We start from the raw sequence: 10706 nt of genomic DNA, 5'->3' as shown, positions 1-10706 counted from the left end.
GAGGAACTGTTGAGGAAAAATAATTGCAGGGATGATCGTTTCAAACTGAGGTTAGTTTGAAGATCTTGACACACCATCGTCACTCTCTGAAATTCTCCACGACGCAGAGTTGTGGAGGTTGTCACGGGAATATTTGCAGAGGGCAGAGACATATTTCTGAAAGATCAAGCAAAATCGAGGCTCTGTGGAATTGGCAAAGTGCAGAGGATGGGCCCTGGGGCAAAGCAGCCAGAATCATCTCGAGTGGCCGAGCTGTTGGCACCTGCCGCTGAAGTTTCAACCTCAAGGCGCGTCTCCGAATTCTCTGATCCAGCAAGTCTTGCAACCCACGGGACCGAGCGCCACATAAATGATTAATTTAGAAACGACTTGAAATGTCGTGAAATCTCTATTAACACACTTCAACTTAAACAAAAATGTGAACAGAACTGTCACCGACAACCTGTGAAAATGGCACCAACTTCACACTGTCCACCCAATGACCATTCATTAGAAGATGTCACGGACTATCCGTTCCAAATCCCCTTCATTCATCAGCGCCCGCAGTCTGAATGCGCTGCATTGCGAGCCGCTGGTAGAAAACCACGCTGTGATTTTTCCAGCTTTTATCCACTCAAGCAGCTCCGGTCCAATTAACTGGAATCAATTGACGTCGATTGAATAAGTCAAAATTACAAATGTAAAAGTCAGCACATGTCAGGAGTGGGATTCGAACCCTTGCCTCCAGTTGGAGACCAGAACACCCCCGTTTCAACGGAAGGAATTTCATTCCTTGAGTCTGGCGCCTTAGACCACTCGGCCACCCTGACAGCTCTGCATAACACTCTTCACATCCGAAACAAACGGTTTTGTTTGCGAACAGACCAAAAGCAGGTGTTGATAAAAGGTTAGGCAGGATAGTTTGAAACTGCAAACTGTCCTGCCTAACTTTTATGCGGTGATATTTTATATTCAGCCATCAACTCACCGAAACATTTCACGTCAGATACCACGAGAATGGGAAATGTGAAATCATTACCCGGTCAGGCCACGTATAGGCTTGTTATTCAGTGGTCAGTAGTGGCCGGCAGGGCCAGATTGCTCATTATATGGTGTCGGGTGGAGGAATGAGATCCACTTCCACGTCAAAACCCGGGCAGTGAGACCAGGTGGTCAGTGACGTTGTTCCCGTTTAGTCCTCGGCCATATCCCGCTCACTTCTGCCGCCTGCTGCCAGTTATGTGTAACAAAGCCAGGTTCAGAAACAGACCGGAAAGTGTCTTGAGGGGAAGAACAGGGTCACAACGTGCAAAGCAGTGGGACCAGGATCAGAGGGCAGCTCATAATCTGGGGTGGACTCGGTCAGAGTTGTTGGCAAGCATGACTGGGTGCAGTACAGGGACAGGTGAAGGATCAGAAATCATCACCACGTGCACGGCAGTGACAAAGTCAAGGGTCCAATTCAGTCTTCAGATGGCGAAGTGTCCAGTGTGTCTTTCACCGTTTCAATTCCTTCTGTTTGGCAATGAGACGGTTGACCAGAAAATCTTGATGAAGTTCGAAAAGTAATGAAGTCAACCCGGAAAAAGAGATGACATGTTTTGTCGGAATTTAAGTAGTACATCTCCCCTCTTAAAAGGAAGCCGCAGCCGTATGATGGGCCAACCTGCCCTCGCGTATCTGTTCACCTCAACACGAAGGATGCACCGTTCCTTCAATAGATAGAGTCAACATGTGGACCTATTGCTTGTGGTGAAAATGTCTGCCTGAATGTGTGAGACATAGGGAGTCTTGTCTGTACGTTGGAATTACCGTAAGAAGCTGCAGAGGATTCTGGACACAGCCCAGCGCATCACGGACACCAGCCTCCCCTCCTTGGACTCTGTCTTTACCTCTCGTTGTCTCGGTGTAGCAGCCAGCATAATCAAAGACCCCACCCACCCGGGACATTCTCTCTTCTTTCCTCTTCCATCGGGTAGAAGATACAGGTGTCTCAGGGCACGTACCACCAGACTTAAGGACAGCTTCTACCCCACTGTGATAAGACTATTGAACTGTTCCCTTATACAATGAGATGGACTATGACCTTACGATCTACCTTGTACCTTATTGCACTGCAATTTTTCTGTAGCTGTGACACTTTACTTATGTACTGTTACTGTTTTTACCTGTACTACATCAATGCACTTTGTACTAACTCAATGGAACTGCACTGTGTAATGAATTGACCTGTACGATCGGTTTGTAAGACAAGCTTTTCACTGTACCTCAGTACAAGTGACAATAATAAACAAATGCTTATCAGCGGCAGTTGCTCCTCTGGTACCTGTGTCTGAAATTGTTAGCGCTGCGAGTAGGTTTCGAACCTGCGTGGGGAATCCCCATTGGATTTCAAGTCCAACACCTTAACCACTCGGCCATCGCAGCTCTGTCTGCGTTTACTGTTACACTGTATTCGAGCTACGGTTGTTGAGCCTGAAGTGTAGGTTTAAAGTGTTTTGTTTACAGCTAGAGAGAGAGAGCAGTGAAGAGGGTCCGGTACCAACAGAAGTCTGTGCCGTTTGGAGATATATTTTCTGCACCGTTAGTTTAGAAGGTGAGGGTGGAGGGAAGTCATTGGCTTCTGTGCCGAGAATGAACGAGTTTTCCACTGCATGGATTAAAGTGGAGTTCCCGGCGCCGTGAGACACGGACTTTCATTCACAGTGAACCAGACGCGTGTGTCCCTTCAACTTCTGAATGCAGTGTGATGGGCAGCAAAAGTTACGGCCTCCTCGGTGTTTCAACAGTCCCGGCGATGTTCAAGACTGCAGACATGCCCATTCGTTGTTCCACTGGATTCCACCATGTGAGTGATTGCCAACGATTCGTTCTCAGTCATTTCTAAAATAACTTAATGTCTGCAGAATAGGTAACGACGTGGTGTCACGATGAACGACACCCCAGCTGAAATGTTCAGAACATTCTTCACCCGGTCAGAGGAGAATCGACGACTGCGCGGATTTGAAGCTGTTTCCCAGAAGGGCTGATACCCAGATGGTTAAGTTACTCGACGTTCATGGCGTTGTCAAGTTTTTGCTGACTTGAGTGATATGATGCTCTCTTCACACACTGGGTGAAAACCCCTCTCCATGGAGATCGCCTGCACTCTTTGAAATCGATAATTCTTTGAAACAGTTAGACACAATTTAACCAAAGTGAAATAAAACAAAACAGTTTTCTTTGAGAAACAGCCGACTAGTGTCTGATATCATGGAACTCAGTTCACACACGAGACTGCTGCAAAAGTGGGCCTCTGTTCTGTAAACTGAACTGATTGAAAATATTCACCAACAATGAAAGCTGGGCTGGAATTGTCACTTCCATCTGAATATCATGGGACTGTGTTAGTTCATTCAGTTATGAATTCTTCATGTCGAACTACGACCGACCCCAATTCCTTGGAGTTTAGTGGAATGAGCGTCGACCTTATTCAGACAAAAAAAAAGATTTTTAATGGAGCCTGACAGGGCAGATGTTGAGATGTTTTAACCAGTGAGAGAGTCACAACCAAGGGGACGGAACTCTAAGATAAAGAGCAGGTCATTTGAAACTGAGGTACCGAAAATTTTCTTCACGCACAGGGTGGTGAAGCTCACGAATACTCTGCGCTGGGAGTGGTGGAAGCTGGATCACTGGAATTGAATGAAGTGGGATGAATGGATAGTTGTTGGATCAACAGTAGAGGGGTTTGATTAAATAGCCCAGAAGAAGAGTTGGTACCAGGACCAACTGGCTCAGCTCCGTCTCTCATTCCGCTCAGTTACCTCCATCGTCCTTTCGCTGAACCTGCAAGTCTTCCGTCACGTCACCGTCTAACTCTTCCACTTCTGCACTGTCTGTATTTATCTGGTTTTCAGTCTCTCTCTACCTCGCAGCTCCCACAAGCATTCTGATTCCCCAACTGTCCAACCCATCATCCCCCTCTCTGGGCTGTAACTGCATTCACCGTTGCCATCAGTAAATTGCTGTATATTTGAGAAACAACGGATGTGAAGATGGGACGGGAGAGTGAGGGACGGCGGACCATAATCTCGCTGGCAGTCGAGAGGACCAGAAGAAGATCGCGAAGGGCGATAGGACGAAAAAAAAACAGTAAATTGGGGAAGTCATGTGATCTGTGGGAGGTCAGGCTTGTTCAATGGCAGAAGCGAGGATGGGGCGAGGCAAAACTGGCGACCAGTGGGAGAAAACAGGGAGGGAGAATCAAGGATTAAAATGCGTACCTGTCAGGAGTAGGATTCGAACCCACGCCTCCAGTGGAGACTGAGACCTGAACGCAGCGCCTGAGACCGCTCGGCCATCCTGACGACGACAGGCAGCGAAACGACTAATTTCATTACTGCAGCGAGTGAACAGATTAAGGTGCGTTCATGTGTCCGGGGATGGGGTCGAATAAAATATTCTTCGTTTTCAGCCGAGTGAAACATTTGAGAAGCACGATATTAATGTCATGATCGACGTACGGGCAGAGAATAGAAGGAAATGGGCCACGTAAAAGCAGATTGGACTAGTTTAATTTGACGTTGAGGTCTGAGAAGATGTGATGTGGTAAAGGTCCTCTCCATGGTGCTGTCCTGTTCTGCATTCGACAGAACGAGTCCCCACATCTGATAACATCATCAGATAGATTATCGCTGTCTGACATTATCTCACCGAACTGATCCTTCGCACAGGTTCACAGCGGGACTGGGCAACCAACAGGTGACCAACACTCTGTTCTCACAGCTTAGACTGAACGCCGCCGTCTCCATGTCCATCCGTCCGTCGCCGTCTGCCATCAAATGTAGCCTTGCTTCCGGAATCGGAGTAACCGGGCCTGGCAACACCGAACGTGTCCATCAGCCTGCGACCCCGACACCGTTTCTGCAGTAAGGAAAACGTGTGTGTAAGGTCCTAACCCGATGGTTATACAGGTTCACTGTGGTGTCTCCTCCGCTGCGATCTGACCTGCTGAATGTGCAGCACATTCCGCCTTCCCAGCAGCAGCTGCTCCCGACAGTTTGAGGAGCTCCACTCCGATGTTTATGAGAAAGTTTGCAGAAACATATCACAGACAAGACACATGAAATAAAAGTTACGTGAAACGAAAAGGCGGAGTGACCGAGGTAAACACGGCGCGGAACACTGCTCGAAGCCGATGCGCTAGAGACGCGTGTGTTTGAATAAGATGAGACAGGTGTGGTGGAGGGAGGGAGCGACAGAATAGAAGGAAAACCACATTGGTAAAGCGACCGTGACAGGACTCGAACCTGCAATCTTCTGACGACTTTGCCTCAAACACCGAAGTCAGACGCCTTATCCATTAGGCCACACAGTCGTACCCTATTAGATACGCCAAGAGAAAGAGCTATGAAAACTGCCTGGGGCCGATGTACTGCGAGAGAGTGAGAAAGAGGGACGCATTTCTCAAGCACGGAGAGAATTAACCGCTGCCAAGAGTTTCCACATTTGGAATGATTCCGCGATGGAGCTGAATGTACTTACACACTGAACAGCGTTTTCATCCCGGTTGGGAAGTTAGGAAGTTCACTTTTCCTGCCCCGCCCCTTCCCGCTGACAGATGCAATGCTGTCAAGCTAGCTCAGTGAGATGTATGGAGTGAGCTGTTTCAGGGTGTAATTAATTGTGGGTGGTGCGGACCACGTGATGCAGACATCACGTTCCCTTCTCCGTGGGCTATCTGTAGCAACACGCTGTTCATCTCATCAACACCACCAAGTGCTGTGTATCATCCGACGTAGCTGACCAAGGAACGAGTGAACAGAAGTATATTTCAAGCTGTGCAGCACCAAGAACAGTCACGAATTAAGAATCTTTTGTTACAGAAATAAGTGAAGTAAAAACGATCAAAATTTGAAGCAGATTATGTATAAGTATGAAATGCGGTTACAAATCCTAAGAACACTGAGAAATGTAAATTGTATCATTATTAAGGATCTGCACATTTCCGTCTCTCGATTCTCACACAGAAGGGATGTAACGGACGGAATTATATCCAGATCTGGTTGAGAACCAGAAGTCGGACTGCAGAGGGTCTGACTGCGTCAGTCCCAGGGAAATGAGTTCCCGAAGTTGAACACATTCAAACCATCAGCCACCTCCTTCGCTGGAAGCGATTTCATGTTGGTTGCATCCCGTTACCTTCTGCTCCCAGCTCGTGAAATAGACAAAAACAGTTGTATCCATGTCCGTACCACCTGAGGAAGATGGAAAACACCGACTTGGTCCATTTAATTGACTTCTGGTGACTTCTCGTGAGGCTGTGATGAGATCAAACATAAAGAGCGGAGGTAACGGTAGGGGTTTTGAAGTGGTACGAATGGAGGCAAGGAAGTTTTCAGTAAATCAGGCGGAATTGTCACTGCGGAGAATCCTTTTTTCTGGATACGGTGATACAATGTTTGGAAGTAGATGAAACAGTGAATCTGAAGAGTTGAGCAGAATCTGAAGCAATTCCCTCGCCAGTAAACGAACAAGGGAAGTTAATGCAAGTAGCATCTCATTATTACACTTATTGGACGGCGCGGGGGCTCCGTGGCTGATATGGTCAAAGCGCCTGTCTTGTAAACAGGAGATACTGTGTTCAACTCCCAGCGGAGCCTTTCATTTATGGGGTGAGTTGCCGTGTGATAAGGCAGGTTCCATGCAAGCACCGCCGTTCACGCACCTCCAAACATAAAACAAAAAACAATAGAACAAATACAAACCCTCAAAACGCATCAGGTCCGTTGGTGTCTGCGAAGCAAGAAACAGGGCGAGCAGTTCAACCAGATGACGTTTCCGATTACTTTGTTTTCTGCTTCCTTGCGTTTTTTGCGGTGTGGTGTTAGTTTCCGGTGACAATCGCTTGCAAACGCGGCCGTGTCCTGCTTTGCAAACTTGCCCTGGTCCTGTTGACAAACGATCCCACGTCGCGTTGCACAGGTCTTTTCGACTCGAACTCCGACCAGTTTTCTGTGTATTTCAAGACACGGCAGAAGCAGCGTTGCTGATATGTTGGAATACAGCTTGATTTTGAATACTTTCAAACACATTTGTGTCGTATAAATATGGGCCACGATCACACCCATACGCAATCTCCACAGCAACTCATGACTGTTCTTCAGCCCTTCAGTGAAACCATTGATCGTGGCACCAATGCAGGATCATCGTCACGGTGATTTGTGATCTTTTTTCTGCAAAACATTTGCCAATGCATTTTTAATACTGCAACAGGTAATATTGGGTGCAGTAGGTTTTCACCCAATGGCAGTGGTGGGATTCTAACCCACGCCTCCGTGGAGACTGGAGCCTTAATCCAGCGCCTTAGAGCGCTCCGCCACACTACCGCACAACGAAGTTGTTTTTCGTTCATTAAGTAACAACACTCACAGATTGAACATGTTCATCTTGAAAGTTCTTTTACCCTCAGTGCTTGATTTGAAACTATTTGTCCCAGACACAAGGTTTGAGGCTTGATGCGGCATCCCGTTTTCCAATCCATCCAATATCTCTTCAGAGTAGACCGGAGACAGAAGTGGTAAACGGTTGTCATGTCAGACGGCAAGGTGGCAGAACATGAGGTTTCACCTGAAGTCAGTGCAGGGACGCTAATTTTCATGAGTACTCTCATTGTCGACATGGGTCAAAACGGTTCAAGTCAGACATTTCCAGCAGCTGCACAGAGTGACCTCACCATCCTATCTACCTGTGCTGTTACGTCCAGCGAGAATTGGGCATGTCCGTCAAGATGTCCACAAAGTGTGCTCTCAATGTTCTTCATCGAAATGAAACAATCCCAGCTTCCGCAGATTAAAATTGCAAAGGAAATCACTCACATTAGCTGCGAAACCAGAAAATTTCTCCTGTAACCCATCTGGGATATTCCCAACCGTTCTCAAGTGTGTGAACACATATGTACAAAAACATACGATATTGGCCGACGTTTTCGTGAAGTCTTTATGATGTAATGACGGTTACTCGGCCTTGCCTTTACTGCAATCAGGGAAAACATGGATCACACCAGGACCTGTGCCGTCTGCACGGTTCTACCCATTGCCCTCTCAGTCTGGGCCTTTAATTCAAAGAAGTAATAAAGATTACCATTTCGAAACGGAGTTTCTGCGAGGATTGGGAACAGCATAAACTGGGCTTTTGCATGTTGTGAGGGGAAAGGTTCCGGGTCAAAAATTTACGTTATTTCCTGAATTATGGAAAACAAATTTGTTGTTTTTTCTTCATAAATGTTTGAATTACCATGAACAGAAAACAAGGGGCTTGTCAAAACTGCAACATTAATGGAATGGAAGAATTTTAGTGAACTGAAGACAACCAAAATTTAAATCTTTTACCTACTGACAAATATCCGTGCACATCGGAAAGACCGAAGTGCACACAGAAGCTCAGTCATTTAACTGTGCATTCCATCCCACCTCGTTGACTTATCAGTCCCATTATTTCAAGTATTTATCTCCCCCGTCTTAGAAATAATCAAAGACTCAGTACTCGCAGCAATTTTCCCGGAAAATTCCACTCGGGCGACCTGTGAGAAAATAATCACCTCCTTTCTGTGGTTAAGTGAATGAATCGATTATTTCAAACAATGACCTGGATTTCTAGATTGTTCAACATCAGGTGATGTCATCAGCCACTCGAATTCTGACGTTCTTTTTTGTTGTTGCGAATTCGGACAAAATACTGACTGTGGTGGGACTCGAACCCATAACTTTTTATCGCTTCGTCACACATTATTAGAAGTCCAACACGCTACAACACTGCGCTACAGAGCCCACAGTAGCCACCTTTGGTGCATCTAGTTAAAGCTACTGAAGAGAGCACCGCATTTCGTCAAACGCAGACTTGCGTCCGCTTCCTTTCATTATTTCACTGAAGAAGCGACAAAACCAGTCCCACAGTTTCCAGCATATTACAGCACCGAATTCCTCGATAGGATTTTGCAAACAATTAGAGGGTACGAATTTCTGATAACGCAACAGCATATTTGAGTCTGCGCAGAAGAGACTAACGTGCGTTTCTCCTCTTGCAGAGGGCGCCGCACAGTAAATCTTCTCCAGCAACAGTGAGAAAATAACTGATAACTACTGGATTGCGTACAACATCGGGAACATGCTTGCCAAGCCCACGGAAAAAGGAATACCTTTGAAGCCGTGTTTTAAATCACTGCGCCATTGAGGTGCAAAGCACCGTTTCATTACACTTACAGTGGTTCAGTTTGAAGTAAATTGCAGGATAGAAGTCCAACGCGTTGTTTTTTTGAGCCATCGAGCGCAGACGTATTAGATACGGGTTCAGTCCTCACCTCGTCCTGTCTGGGCGCGGTGTGCAGTTCCGCCTTGGACTGTGTGGGTTTCCTGCATGTTCACCGGTTTCCTCCCATGTCCCAAGGACACAAAGGTTGGTAGCTTCCTTTGGTCACCGTGAGCATGTCCACAGTGTGTCGGTGAGGGATTGAATCTGGGTACAATTGATGGGAATATGGGAAGGATAAAGAAAGATTGGAGTTTGTTGGTGGTGAATGTTTCTTGCGGACTGGGTGGACGGAAAATCCTGCGTTCGTGCTATATCCCTCTCTGCCTCTGTGCCGGTATCGCTGTATGGCTCATGTTTTCGCGGCGCATTTTGTTTTTTCTGCATCGCAGTCGGTGGGAGAATATTTGGGAAAAACACCGAGAACCCATTAAATGATGATCGAGTATTATCAGTAGAATAATGACTGAAATCACAATTCTTGTCCAATTTCCATTGCAATGCGTATTGTTCATGTTGAAACATTTGAACATAAATTGGGAAGAATATTTATTCCTGATCAAATGTGGAATGAAGCTGAAATAAAAGTAAAATGGAAATATGATCTGTGGAGGGAGAGGAAATTAAAGTTTCAGAGCTCTCAGACGTCATCGACACATGGAAACTCGCTGTCTTTGAGCAACAGAGCAATCCGGCATTCCCTGGTTGCCTTTCAGTGCAAGCAGCCAGAGATGTTTTTTGTTTGTTTCTTTTCATTCTTCAGAGTCGACATGATCCATATGATTCCCATTACAATTAGAAGTTCCATATCATCCACATACCATGCAAAAAACACGTTATGTTTTAGCAGTCACCAAGGTCAACACGATTTCAAGCTCTCACCTCTGAGGAAATGATGATTTGCTGTTTCAGCGCCCCCAGAAGTGTTGAATGTCGGGGAGAAAACCTGAAATCACCGTCCCTGGGTGGGCTGGAACCACCAACCTTTCGGTTAACAGCCGAACGCGCTGGCCGATTGTGCCACAGAGACAGCTGATGCCAAAGCCCATCAACAGACAATGTAACGTTGCAACGACATAAATCAGAAACGAAATTCCGTTTCCCATTCTGGGCTTTCCCTGCGAATTGATTGCTCGAGGTTTCGGGAGCTTGATAACGTTTTTTTAATTGATGGATTAGGATTAATTAGAACTAACCATTTAATTACCCGTGTGGCGAGCTCTGAAGGAATTGTGTATATTTCAAGGCATCGCCTTCGTCGGTTCGCTGCAGTTTTCTTAAATTAGTGATTTGCGAATATTGGATTTCAGAGAATCATTTTCTCGTGTTCCTAACAGAGCTGTCAAGCAGCTCGCTGTCAGTTAAAAGAAAACGTGAGAGTGAGAAAGGGAAGGGAAGTGTCAGGGGAGGACTATCTAAAGGTGCAATAAGGTGGAAAT

The 10706-nt window shown here is 46.3% G+C and overlaps 5 non-coding genes across 5 annotated transcripts; 1 reads left to right on the top strand and 4 right to left on the bottom strand.

The window, feature by feature from the left end:
* Nucleotides 1-694: 694 nt before the first annotated feature.
* On the bottom strand, nucleotides 695-809 carry trnal-caa (transfer RNA leucine (anticodon CAA)). The gene is made up of 2 exons: nucleotides 772-809; nucleotides 695-740 (listed from the first exon to the last, which is right to left on the bottom strand). It is a non-coding gene; the product is annotated as a tRNA-Leu (tRNA).
* A 1515-nt stretch (nucleotides 810-2324) lies between these two features.
* Nucleotides 2325-2406, bottom strand: trnas-uga (transfer RNA serine (anticodon UGA)). The gene has a single exon. It is a non-coding gene; the product is annotated as a tRNA-Ser (tRNA).
* A 1839-nt stretch (nucleotides 2407-4245) lies between these two features.
* On the bottom strand, nucleotides 4246-4328 carry trnal-cag (transfer RNA leucine (anticodon CAG)). The gene has a single exon. It is a non-coding gene; the product is annotated as a tRNA-Leu (tRNA).
* Nucleotides 4329-6549: 2221 nt separating this feature from the next.
* trnat-ugu (transfer RNA threonine (anticodon UGU)) lies at nucleotides 6550-6623 on the top strand. The gene has a single exon. It is a non-coding gene; the product is annotated as a tRNA-Thr (tRNA).
* A 3600-nt stretch (nucleotides 6624-10223) lies between these two features.
* trnan-guu (transfer RNA asparagine (anticodon GUU)) lies at nucleotides 10224-10297 on the bottom strand. Its single transcript has one exon. It is a non-coding gene; the product is annotated as a tRNA-Asn (tRNA).
* Nucleotides 10298-10706: the final 409 nt, after the last annotated feature.

The sequence above is a fragment of the Pristis pectinata genome, chromosome 14 (assembly GCF_009764475.1).
Source record: "Pristis pectinata isolate sPriPec2 chromosome 14, sPriPec2.1.pri, whole genome shotgun sequence".
In the NCBI taxonomy this organism is placed as follows: domain Eukaryota; kingdom Metazoa; phylum Chordata; class Chondrichthyes; order Rhinopristiformes; family Pristidae; genus Pristis; species Pristis pectinata.
The sequence above is the reverse complement of the archived record's forward strand: the minus strand, read 5'-3'. Positions and strand labels throughout refer to the sequence as shown.